General features: G+C 41.4%; 1 long non-coding RNA gene across 1 annotated transcript; it reads right to left on the bottom strand.

The window, feature by feature from the left end:
- Positions 1–5,602: 5,602 nt before the first annotated feature.
- On the bottom strand, positions 5,603–8,995 carry LOC110016349 (uncharacterized). The gene is made up of 2 exons (XR_002874829.2): positions 6,176–8,995; positions 5,603–6,053 (listed from the first exon to the last, which is right to left on the bottom strand). It is a non-coding gene; the product is annotated as an uncharacterized LOC110016349 (long non-coding RNA).
- Positions 8,996–13,971: the final 4,976 nt, after the last annotated feature.

The following is a 13,971-nucleotide window of genomic DNA, read 5'->3' as shown; positions in this document are numbered from 1 at the left end:
TCTGCCACAAAGACACGGGGAAGGAGTTATTTGTTTTTTCTCTGGTTACTCATTGATTGACTGATCCACTGTGAAGCGTCTATTCAAAGGTGGATAAAGCCAGTGTCCCAATGTCGCTAGTCCTGCTCCAACATCTATCACCAACAACCAACCAAAGCCACAAGAAGAACTACAGAAAAAGTGCCTTTGCTTTGGGGGCCTTCAGGACAACATGCCTGCTGTCCACTGTCCACTGTCCTTGAGCAATTAAAAGCCACCAGACAAACACTGACTAGTCTGGCTCCAGGGTGGGGCACTGGTAACTCTTATTGGGGGGAGTAAGTGGATCTAGTAATGAAAAGGTTTTTGTTTGAATCGCCCTTAGTCTGGCCCGTCTCCCAGGACCAGTTTGAGGTGGAAAACACCACCCGGCGACCGGCTCCTGGGATCATTCGGGCACACAAACCCCTCCACCACGATAAGGTGGCGATTCAGGGAGGGGATATTTATCAGTCACTAGTCAATCACTAACAATTACTGTGGGGAAACCGAAGATCTCGGGGAAAACCCACATGACTGCCAAACTTGAAGTTGTTTCATTATCTAAACATTTTGGTGACTGATATTTATTTTTTGATTTATTGATTTATCTATATATTCATTGATTGATTTATTACTTTTAATTATTAACTGTACTATTATATAACCGATTTGTGTATTTGATTATTTATTTTTAATTGTTATTATTATCATAGCCCACAGCAGTCACTGACCATGTTGTTTAGCCTCTAATTCACCTTAAAAAAAAGTCTTTTTTAGAATCTAGGGAAAGCCGGAGCACCCGGAGAGAACCCACTAATGCACAAAGGAACACAAAAACTATTTCTACACATACAATGATTTGTGCAGAAAAAAACCCACTTCCAGACAACTATCTATCTATCCATCCATCCATCCAATCATCTTTTTCCACTCATCTGGGAATGTGTCTGGGGGGCAGCAGTCTAATTAAAGATGCCCAGACTTCCCTCCCCCCGGCCATTTCCTCGAGGTCTTTTGGGGGGTGCCCTGAAACGTTCCCAGGCCAGCTGAGAGACATAGTGTATGTATGTATTAATACTATGCATGTATGTATTTATCTTTTTATTTATTTATTAATTTAATATTAATGTATTATTATCGATTTGTGTCATTTATTATTTATTGTTAATTGTTATTATTGTCACGGCCCAAAGCAGTCACTGACTATATTGTTTAGCCTCTAATTCACCTTAAAAAAAGTCTTTTTTAGAATCTAGGGAAAGCCGGAGCACCCGGAGAGAACCCACTAATTTACAAATTAACACAAAAACTATTTATACACATAAAGGCATGTGACACTTCCATCTTTCCTTCCCTCCATCCTTCCATCCATCCATCCATCCATCCATTTCTACTTGTCTGGGAACAGGTCTGAGGGGCAGCAGTCTAAGCAAAGATGCCCAGACCCCCCCCCACCCCCAGACCCTTCCCCCAGCTCTTCTGGGGGGTGCCCTGAAACGTTCCCAGGCCAGCTGAGAGACATTGTGTCTCCAGTGGGTCCTGGGTCTTCCCCGGGGCATCCACCCAGTGGGACATGCCTGGAACACCTTGGTGTTTAGGAGGAATCCAGACCAGATGCTCGAGCCTCCTCCACTGGCTCCTCTTGATGAGGAGGAGCGGTGGCTCTACTCCAAGCTCTCTCCCACTGACCGAGCTCCTCCCCCTATCTCTGAGGGAGCGCCCAGCAACCATTGTTCATTCCTCCCCCATACCATCATACTACAGTGATGTGTACGATCTTTGTCCACCCAATATAACTCAATATTTATTCATTATATTTTAAACTAAACAAAATAAAAAGATATTTTTAAACTTCAAAGAAACAATCAATATAAACTTAAACTTAAATAAAAAAACAAACATTGAGAAATTAAAGGAAAATTTAAATAAAAAAAAAATACATTTTCACTAATTTGATATAAAATTCAACTAAGATACATTTAAAACTTGAATGAAACGAAAAGAAAACTAAAACTGTTGAACAATGAACAATAAAGTTAACTTGTAACATCTACTTTTTTGTATTTCCAACTTTTTTTTTTGGAGTCCTACAATTTCTTTGAATTTTCTTTCAAATCTTTAGCAGAAGTCATACAGTAAATCATCAAAACTGACATTTCCTGAAATACATTCTCTGAGGAGCTGAGGTAGTGATGATTCTTCCTGCCATGAAGAGGAAGATTCTTCTGGTACTTCCTCAACATTTAGTTCCATCTGAAAATTTTCTCTCCTCTCTGTCAGTTCAGATCCAACATTGGTGTTAGCTGCCTCTTCAAAGCCTTGTGGGTAATAATTGTTGTCTGTGCTACTAGAAGTCCAGTTTTCTGGAATCTCTTGTGAAGGTGTGCTCATCTCTTGAGAGATTGAGGGAACTGGTTCAGGTACATGAGATATTTGGTCCTGAATGAAAGGCTGAAGATTGTTGTTTTCTCTTCTCTTTTGCTGCTCGTTTTGCTTTTTGGTTTTAGTTGCCCCTTCAGAAACCCGTGGGGTAGAGGTGTGGCGTCTTTTCCTAGAATAGAACTTTTTCCTGATAGGATTTGCAGACATCCATGTCTTGAGGGGTTCAGGCTCTTCAGATAGGCTAGGTAATTGGTAATGGTTGTGAGGCTCAGGATTTTGGTTTGCATCTTGTCTGAGTCGTTTGGGTTGACAATCTTGAACATTTAAAGAATCATCTCTGCCTCTTTTGAGCACCTTTCCAGGTTCTGCTTGAACATTTTTCTCCAAAGCTCCAAAAGTTTGGGAGTTTAATGTTGGTCCTGGATTTTTGTTAAAAAGGTTGTCAGTATTTTCAACAAGGGTGTCAGGGATGTTGTCAGGGGCAGGAGCAGTTACAGAGTCCAGGAATTCAGTAAAATCTATATCATCAAGAACATTGAAAAAATCTTGATCCATCTCAGTTTGGTTCATCATAATCCTTTGTTTCAAAATAATAAAACAATATAATAGTATAAACCATACAATCTTGGTTTGTGCTTCAATTGCAGCAGTTACACACGATGGGTTATTTGCAGAGAATTTTACTGACAAATCATTGATCATTGTGATGTCACCCACTGCATAGATGACATCACATGACATCACATGAGGTCACATGACGTCACATGAGGTCACACGACATCACATGACATGATGTCATGTAATGTCATGTGATGTCAACCACACATTGATGTCATCCTCACAGTGATGTCATGTCTCTAAAAATTGTCTCTCAATCTTTAAAATCTTTAGCCACACCCACAGGGAAATTGATTATGTAAATATTGAGTAACATCTAACAAATCTTTAATCTTTTTGGTAAAAATATAACTTCATGTTGCTTTGGTGATTTAGGTAGGGGGAGTGATTCTAATCTGGCATTCTATAAGATTTTTGCTAGGAAGTCGTATCAGAGGATGAAGAGGGGGTGGCAGGACAGCAAATTGTGACGGCCAACCACTACTGCAAGATGAAACAAAGGAACGAATTGCCTTTATTCTCAATGCAACAAGGACATTGCTCTTTTTTAGATTGGGAGAAAAGGGGAAAACGTGAGCATTTCTGTGGTGGCAACAAAGCATACATCTGCATTCTGCTCTTTTGGGGGCAGAATAAAGGGGAAGAAAATGAAAGCCCCCACAATCCAAAACAGATATGCCTGATTGGGATGGGGGTTAGGTGGAGGGCGGGGGAAATCGGGGCTCCAGTACACCACCTTGCGGGTGACCGCAGCATCGAGAGGCTACCAGCTCCAGCACTGTACATGGGTTGGAGGGGTAGGAGTACCAGAGGCAAAGAGAGGCAGAGCAGCCAAAGACAGCATATCCCAGCCTTAACATACAAACTACATGTCATTCTCTGTAGCACAGCTCTTTTGAAAAAAAATAAAATAAAATTGAATTGAATTTAATTGAATTGAAAAGCCAAGGGCAAAGCACACTCAGCTCAGGGAAAGTCAGATTAGTTATTCATTGTTGTTTTCCAATAATGAGCTTTGTCCTTGGTCTGAAAAACTTTGAGACCCTTTTTGGTCCAAAATTCAAAGGAATTTGAGATTTTTTCAGATCTGTGTACAAAGTTTCTTGGAGCTGTCGTCCATTTTTTCCCAAGTTTAGGAGCCTGAGCTTTTGGACGAGCTGCGACTGTCTCTCAGTCTGAGTCTAAACTGCCCCATAGCTGTTTCCTGCTTGGAAACTGCTGAATAAATCAGATAAATCCCAGTTGACAGAAATCCAGTCATCAAACACCCACATAGGTTTACGTCTTCAACATTTTTCCAAGACAGTTGGGATAGACTCACCTGCCTCTACTTGCCCCATGGATTGCTGGTGTGATCTCGTTCCTTCGCATGGAAAAAAAAAATCAAATTCATAGAGCAGTTCAGTAAATCAGAGTGAAAATGGCAGAAAGGCTTACCGAACCTCAAATTGTATATAAATCTTAGGGGTTCAAATTGTTTCTACACTTTTACTGAAAACAAAACATAGAACTAACCCTGGATGCAGCTGTTCAGCCATGGAAAACCATTCATTCCAAGAAGCTCTCTGCGTTCTGTTCTTGGGCTAATCTGAAGGTCACATGTCATCTGGAGCTCTGTAGCAATAGAGTGTGCAGAAATTCTGCAACCTCCTACAGTCTGTATGAATTAGTACTTGATTTTATACACCTGTGACCAGGACAAGTGATGAGGACACCTGTTTCTGATCATTTGAATAGATGAGCAGATATGTTTGGTATTCTGTGTATGTATATAGGCAGACAGGTGCACACATGGGCCCCCAGGGTGCTTGAGTACCTACCCTTTTTGCCTCATATTAAGAAGTGCCCTTCTATTTTTGTATTAACCTGAATGTATTCGTGTAAAAAAATGTGAATGTTTTACAACCCCCCCCCCCCCCCCCGGTATTCTATCAAACCCATTTTCTTGTATTAGGGGGGTTCTGAGCTGCTGCTTCTGTGTTTGCGGCTCTTCTCGGACTAAGTGTCTCGTACACAGAGAGTTAGTAACAGTCGGGGAGAGAAGTTGCGGTCTCACAGAGAACTGAAGAGACGACATGACAGTGAAGCAACTTGTACCTGTGAGTTCTGGTCTATCTTGTGGCCGTCCACTGATTTAACAAGCCTAAATATGGTTCATATTTTAGAAAAAGTCCGTTTTTACTTTTGCTAGACGTGTGAGCGGCGCATCGATTCAACACTGAGCAGATGGTGCAGGGAAAGGAAGCTGGGTACTAAGTTCAAAATAAAACACCGGAAGAATTTTCAAAATAAATGAACAGAATTTATGGAGAGTTCATAGCTACTGGTCTGACACTAAATTTATCTGTTTAATGTAGTATTTTATAATGACATTGACCTTCTTTAAACTCTGTATCTTTCAGTTTTACCATCTTCATGTGTTAAATCTTACCAGTGACAACAAAAACAAGTGTTTAGAGCAAGGGGTGTCAAACTCATTTTGACCAAAGGGCCACATCAGCGTAGTGGTTGTCCTCAAAGGACCAGATATAACTTATACATGAAACTAAAAGTAATGAAAAATAACTAATGCAACTACTCCTTAATGTTAAATAACTCAATATATATTTATTATAACTTTTGAAAGTTACAATCACAGTTGCATACAAAACATATGTTTGCTTATTACTCCAGCAGGCTCCACCTTTCTGGAGTCCTTCCACCTCCAGCAGTTCATCTCAGGCAACTGCAGATTTTGTTATGTTTAACGGAGTAAATGGTGGAACTTTAGACTTTATGTGCAATTTCCCATCCGTAAACTTAACTGCTGATGTTTACACGGTTCCATTTGGGAAAGTCTACAAGCCCCAAGTACTTCCAGGCGTTCTTGATAGATGGACTGGTGAGGTGGAAAAAGGACCGCGTAGCAGATGCTGCAGCTCAGGAACATCTGTGGCCTCTGCACTCCTACAGTGGCCACCTCAAGCACGCCCTGAGCCAGAAGAGCCAAAGGGTGCTTGGTCTTTAGATGGTTTAGGATTTCACCAAACCTGCTGCATACACAGGTGTATAATGACAAAAGAGGCCAGAGGTGTAGATCTGACTTCATATCAACCTACAAAAGTGACCTGAGCTCTCTGTCGTCACTGCAGGGGAGCTCATAGGGGTGGAGTACCTGTACCAGCAGACGGGCAGCGTGCTTGAGGATGTCAGCCTGGACCCTGAGGCTCCAGACGAGGCTGCTGCTGTCACTGCTCTCCAAGAGGAGGATGAGGGCATTGAGGAGGATGAAGACCAGGTCAGTCATCATCTCTTCTGACACAGCCGCCTGGCCAGGTGACCCAGCTGGCACCACCAGGTCTGGGAGCCATCCAGTCCCCCCCACCACCACAGATGAGAATGTCCATCCCGGTACCTTGCAGACTTCTTGTCAGGGTCTACTCGGCAGAGATTGAGCCACAGGACAAAAAACACCTTCAAATCAGGGGTTTTATTTTACCCAACACAAAAACGTCATGGACTTAAATAAAATGGGGTCAACTTAACAAAAATGTAACTGAGAGAATCAATAACAAAAGCTCAAACCAACTGAACCTAAACTGACCCACCAACAGGAAACATTAGGGAGATTTTATACTGGCTGATCAAGCCAATGACACAATAGGAAGGGAATCACAAATACAAAACATTCAAAACCTAAATATTAACTAAAACAGTAAAATTACTAGTAATTTAACGCGTCAACAAAAAAATTGAAGTCATTCTTCAAAACAAGTTTAATTCAAAAAAAATACCAACAATAGTCCAACATAAGAATAAACTTTGTCTTCTCCCTCCATCTTCTCCAGATGGAAGTGTTCAGAAAGTTGTCCTTGCTCCTCCCTTTGCCCCTTCATCAGGAACTTCTTCAGCTCCTGCCTCTCCCCCAGCATCAGGCCTTAAACAAAACTAAAAAACAATTGAATTACACAAAAAACATGGTATTGTAAAATTTTGCTGTCATAATCTTTTGCCTTTGATGGTAAAACATTGGATCCCCTTTTGTGATTCTTTGTGTACCTTTTTGGACATTGTCAAGACTGACAAGACGGGCAAGACTCAATGCATAGTAATGGCGCATGTGTGTCACGTCTTATGTCACGTGACGGCCAACCCAGTAATATTTATCAATGGCGACAGCTTTTATGCTACTGAGCAGCATCCTGCACCTATAGCAGTGTTAGTTTACGAGGAAGAGGGCAGTTTGGCTAAAGTCCGAATGTATTTAACCAGTTTTAATCTCTTACCTTTTCAACTAATGTAGGACTTTAAAAGTTTTGAGTAATAACTGTGAAAAGAGAGAATCAAGCTCTTAAAGGTTCTGTGGGGGGCTCTCAAAAGAGCCGTTGTGTGTCAGTCCTTGGAGGACAGAAAACAGGATTCTGGAGCTGCCATGGGTCTGCTCCCTCTGCAGGAAAGTGAATCATGAAAGAGTCTCTCAGCTGGAGAGCCTCTCTGTTGGGAGCAACCTGTTTTATCCCGTGCAGCGACTCGTCTTCAGTTACCACAGCATCATCTCTGCAGGTTCCTGTGGTGCTGAGGACCTAATGAAGCTGTGCAGAACACCAGAACATCACAGTATGCTCTGGATTCCTCAGACAGGCACCAATACAGACTCTACTGTACAGAGCGCATCAAGAAAACATTCTTCACAAGCAGGCGGGCTGGGGATAGGTCGTAGTTAAAGATGCACCTTTATTGGGAGAGGTGACAACCAGGGAATGACTGCATGGAGTTTCTCTGCAGGGAGAAGTGGCCTCATCTGCCACAAAGACACGGGGAAGGAGTTATTTGTTTTTTCTCTGGTTACTCATTGATTGACTGATCCACTGTGAAGCGTCTATTCAAAGGTGGATAAAGCCAGTGTCCCAATGTCGCTAGTCCTGCTCCAACATCTATCACCAACAACCAACCAAAGCCACAAGAAGAACTACAGAAAAAGTGCCTTTGCTTTGGGGGCCTTCAGGACAACATGCCTGCTGTCCACTGTCCACTGTCCTTGAGCAATTAAAAGCCACCAGACAAAAACTGACTAGTCTGGCTCCAGGGTGGGGCACTGGTAACTCTTATTGGGGGGAGTAAGTGGATCTAGTAATGAAAAGGTTTTTGTTTGAATCGCCCTTAGTCTGGCCCGTCTCCCAGGACCAGTTTGAGGTGGAAAACACCACCCGGCGACCGGCTCCTGGGATCATTCGGGCACACAAACCCCTCCACCACGATAAGGTGGCGATTCAGGGAGGGGATATTTATCAGTCACTAGTCAATCACTAACAATTACTGTGGGGAAACCGAAGATCTCGGGGAAAACCCACATGACTGCCAAACTTGAAGTTGTTTCATTATCTAAACATTTTGGTGACTGATATTTATTTTTTGATTTATTGATTTATCTATGTATTCATTGATTGATTTATTACTTTTAATTATTAACTGTACTATTATATAACCGATTTGTGTATTTGATTATTTATTTTTAATTGTTATTATTATCATAGCCCACAGCAGTCACTGACCATGTTGTTTAGCCTCTAATTCACCTTAAAAAAAAGTCTTTTTTAGAATCTAGGGAAAGCCGGAGCACCCGGAGAGAACCCACTAATGCACAAAGGAACACAAAAACTATTTCTACACATACAATGATTTGTGCAGAAAAAAACCCACTTCCAGACAACTATCTATCTATCCATCCATCCATCCAATCATCTTTTTCCACTCATCTGGGAATGTGTCTGGGGGGCAGCAGTCTAATTAAAGATGCCCAGACTTCCCTCCCCCCGGCCATTTCCTCGAGGTCTTTTGGGGGGTGCCCTGAAACGTTCCCAGGCCAGCTGAGAGACATAGTGTATGTATGTATTAATACTATGCATGTATGTATTTATCTTTTTATTTATTTATTAATTTAATATTAATGTATTATTATCGATTTGTGTCATTTATTATTTATTGTTAATTGTTATTATTGTCACGGCCCAAAGCAGTCACTGACTATATGGTTTAGCCTCTAATTCACCTTAAAAAAAGTCTTTTTTAGAATCTAGGGAAAGCCGGAGCACCCGGAGAGAACCCACTAATTTACAAATTAACACAAAAACTATTTATACACATAAAGGCATGTGACACTTCCATCTTTCCTTCCCTCCATCCTTCCATCCATCCATCCATCCATCCATCCATTTCTACTTGTCTGGGAACAGGTCTGAGGGGCAGCAGTCTAAACAAAGATGCCCAGACCCCCCCCCCCCCCCCACCCCCCCACCCCCAGACCCTTCCCCCAGCTCTTCTGGGGGGTGCCCTGAAACGTTCCCAGGCCAGCTGAGAGACATTGTGTCTCCACTGGGTCCTGGGTCTTCCCCGGGGCATCCACCCAGTGGGACATGCCTGGAACACCTTGGTGTTTAGGAGGAATCCAGACCAGATGCTCGAGCCTCCTCCACTGGCTCCTCTTGATGAGGAGGAGCGGTGGCTCTACTCCAAGCTCTCTCCCACTGACCGAGCTCCTCCCCCTATCTCTGAGGGAGCGCCCAGCAACCATTGTTCATTCCTCCCCCATACCATCATACTACAGTGATGTGTACGATCTTTGTCCACCCAATATAACTCAATATTTATTCATTATATTTTAAACTAAACAAAATAAAAAGATATTTTTAAACTTCAAAGAAACAATCAATATAAACTTAAACTTAAATAAAAAAACAAACATTGAGAAATTAAAGGAAAATTTAAATAAAAAAAAAATACATTTTCACTAATTTGATATAAAATTCAACTAAGATACATTTAAAACTTGAATGAAACGAAAAGAAAACTAAAACTGTTGAACAATGAACAATAAAGTTAACTTGTAACATCTACTTTTTTGTATTTCCAACTTTTTTTTTTGGAGTCCTACAATTTCTTTGAATTTTCTTTCAAATCTTTAGCAGAAGTCATACAGTAAATCATCAAAACTGACATTTCCTGAAATACATTCTCTGAGGAGCTGAGGTAGTGATGATTCTTCCTGCCATGAAGAGGAAGATTCTTCTGGTACTTCCTCAACATTTAGTTCCATCTGAAAATTTTCTCTCCTCTCTGTCAGTTCAGATCCAACATTGGTGTTAGCTGCCTCTTCAAAGCCTTGTGGGTAATAATTGTTGTCTGTGCTACTAGAAGTCCAGTTTTCTGGAATCTCTTGTGAAGGTGTGCTCATCTCTTGAGAGATTGAGGGAACTGGTTCAGGTACATGAGATATTTGGTCCTGAATGAAAGGCTGAAGATTGTTGTTTTCTCTTCTCTTTTGCTGCTCGTTTTGCTTTTTGGTTTTAGTTGCCCCTTCAGAAACCCGTGGGGTAGAGGTGTGGCGTCTTTTCCTAGAATAGAACTTTTTCCTGATAGGATTTGCAGACATCCATGTCTTGAGGGGTTCAGGCTCTTCAGATAGGCTAGGTAATTGGTAATGGTTGTGAGGCTCAGGATTTTGGTTTGCATCTTGTCTGAGTCGTTTGGGTTGATAATCTGGAACATTTAAAGAATCATCTCTGCCTCTTTTGAGTGACTTTCCAGTCTGTGCTTGAAGATTTTTCTCAAAAGCTCCAGAAGTTTGGGAGTTCAATGATGCTCCTGGATTGTCATTAATAAAGTTCTCAGTATTTATTTCGAGAATGTCAAATATGTCCTCAGGGGCAGCAGGAGTTACGGACTCCAGTAATTCATCTAAATGTATGTCTGGAGAGACATTCTGTGAAAAAGATTCATGGACGTGGCGAGCTGGGGGTTGTGGTTTAGCCTGCCATAAGACAGGAGATTCTGTGGGTACCGTTGTCGAATCTGGTCCCATCTCAGAGTGTTTTCTCCTCTTTTTCTGTTTGTTGTCCTCTCTGGTTTTAGTTGCCTCTTCAGAAACCTGTGCAGTAGAGGTGTCACGTCTTCTCCTATAATTTAAGTTTTGTCGGAAAGGGTCTAGAGTCAGCCATGACCCGAGGGGGTTAGGCTCTTCAAATACACTAGGTAACTGGTAACGACTGATAGGTGCAGGATTTTGGTTAGCTTCTTGTCTGAGTCGTTTGGGTTGACAATCTTGAACATTTAAAGAATCATCTCTGCCTCTTTTGAGCGACTTTCCAGGTTCTGCTTGAACATTTTTCTCCAAAGCTCCAAAAGTTTGGGAGTTTAATGTTGGTCCTGGATTTTTGTTAAAAAGGTTGTCAGTATTTTCAACAAGGGTGTCAGGGATGTTGTCAGGGGCAGGAGCAGTTACAGAGTCCAGGAATTCAGTAAAATCTATATCATCAAGAACATTGAAAAAATCTTGATCCATCTCAGTTTGGTTCATCATAATCCTTTGTTTCAAAATAATAAAACAATATAATAGTATAAACCATACAATCTTGGTTTGTGCTTCAATTGCAGCAGTTACATACGATGGGTTATTTGCAGAGAATTTTACTGACAAATCATTGATCATTGTGATGTCACCCACTGCATAGATGACATCACATGAGGTCACATTAGGTCACATGAGGTCACACGACATCACATGACATGATGTCATGTAATGTCATGTGATGTCAACCACACAGTGATGTCATCCTCACAGTGATGTCATGTCTCTAAAAATTGTCTCTCAATCTTTAAAATCTTTAGCCACACCCACAGGGAAATTGATTATGTAAATATTGAGTAACATCTAACAAATCTTTAATCTTTTTGGTAAAAATATAACTTCATGTTGCTTTGGTGATTTAGGTAGGGGGAGTGATTCTAATCTGGCATTCTATAAGATTTTTGCTAGGAAGTCGTATCAGAGGATGAAGAGGGGGTGGCAGGACAGCGAATTGTGACGGCCAACCACTACTGCAAGATGAAACAAAGGAACGAATTGCCTTTATTCTCAATGCAACAAGGACATTGCTCTTTTTTTAGATTGGGAGAAAAGGGGAAAACGTGAGCATTTCTGTGGTGGCAACAAAGCATACATCTGCATTCTGCTCTTTTGGGGGCAGAATAAAGGGGAAGAAAATGAAAGCCCCCACAATCCAAAACAGATATGCCTGATTGGGATGGGGGTTAGGTGGAGGGCGGGGGAAATCGGGGCTCCAGTACACCACCTTGCGGGTGACCGCAGCATCGAGAGGCTACCAGCTCCAGCACTGTACATGGGTTGGAGGGGTAGGAGTACCAGAGGCAAAGAGAGGCAGAGCAGCCAAAGACAGCATATCCCAGCCTTAACATACAAACTACATGTCATTCTCTGTAGCACAGCTCTTTTGAAAAAAAATTAAATAAAATTGAATTGAATTTAATTGAATTGAAAAGCCAAGGGCAAAGCACACTCAGCTCAGGGAAAGTCAGATTAGTTATTCATTGTTGTTTTCCAATAATGAGCTTTGTCCTTGGTCTGAAAAACTTTGAGACCCTTTTTGGTCCAAAATTCAAAGGAATTTGAGATTTTTTCAGATCTGTGTACAAAGTTTCTTGGAGCTGTCGTCCATTTTTTCCCAAGTTTAGGAGCCTGAGCTTTTGGACGAGCTGCGACTGTCTCTCAGTCTGAGTCTAAACTGCCCCATAGCTGTTTCCTGCTTGGAAACTGCTGAATAAATCAGATAAATCCCAGTTGACAGAAATCCAGTCATCAAACACCCACATAGGTTTACGTCTTCAACATTTTTCCAAGACAGTTGGGATAGACTCACCTGCCTCTACTTGCCCCATGGATTGCTGGTGTGATCTCGTTCCTTCGCATGGAAAAAAAAAATCAAATTCATAGAGCAGTTCAGTAAATCAGAGTGAAAATGGCAGAAAGGCTTACCGAACCTCAAATTGTATATAAATCTTAGGGGTTCAAATTGTTTCTACACTTTTACTGAAAACGAAACATAGAACTAACCCTGGATGCAGCTGCTCAGCCATGGAAAACCATTCATTCCATGAAGCTCTCTGCGTTCTGTTCTTGGGCTAATCTGAAGGTCACATGTCATCTGGAGCTCTGTAGCAATAGAGTGTGCAGAAATTCTGCAACCTCCTACAGTCTGTATGAATTAGTACTTGATTTTATACACCTGTGACCAGGACAAGTGATGAGGACACCTGTTTCTGATCATTTGAATAGATGAGCAGATATGTTTGGTATTCTGTGTATGTATATAGGCAGACAGGTGCACACATGGGCCCCCAGGGTGCTTGAGTACCTACCCTTTTTGCCTCATATTAAGAAGTGCCCTTCTATTTTTGTATTAACCTGAATGTATTCGTGTAAAAAAATGTGAATGTTTTACAATTCCCCCCCCCCCCCGGTATTCTATCAAACCCATTTTCTTGTATTAGGGGGGTTCTGAGCTGCTGCTTCTGTGTTTGCGGCTCTTCTCGGACTAAGTGTCTCGTACACAGAGAGTTAGTAACAGTCGGGGAGAGAAGTTGCGGTCTCACAGAGAACTGAAGAGACGACATGACAGTGAAGCAACTTGTACCTGTGAGTTCTGGTCTATCTTGTGGCCGTCCACTGATTTAACAAGCCTAAATATGGTTCATATTTTAGAAAAAGTCCGTTTTTACTTTTGCTAGACGTGTGAGCGGCGCATCGATTCAACACTGAGCAGATGGTGCAGGGAAAGGAAGCTGGGTACTAAGTTCAAAATAAAACACCGGAAGAATTTTCAAAATAAATGAACAGAATTTATGGAGAGTTCATAGCTACTGGTCTGACACTAAATTTATCTGTTTAATGTAGTATTTTATAATGACATTGACCTTCTTTAAACTCTGTATCTTTCAGTTTTACCATCTTCATGTGTTAAATCTTACCAGTGACAACAAAAACAAGTGTTTAGAGCAAGGGGTGTCAAACTCATTTTGACCAAAGGGCCACATCAGCGTAGTGGTTGTCCTCAAAGGACCAGATATAACTTATACATGAAACTAAAAGTAATGAAAAATAACTAATGCAACTACTCC

This window comes from Oryzias latipes, chromosome 2 (assembly GCF_053564925.1).
Source record: "Oryzias latipes strain Hd-rR chromosome 2, Olatipes_Hd-rR_3.1".
NCBI classification, from domain to species: domain Eukaryota; kingdom Metazoa; phylum Chordata; class Actinopteri; order Beloniformes; family Adrianichthyidae; genus Oryzias; species Oryzias latipes.
Note: the sequence above shows the minus strand (reverse complement) of the source record. Positions and strands in the feature narration are given on the sequence as shown.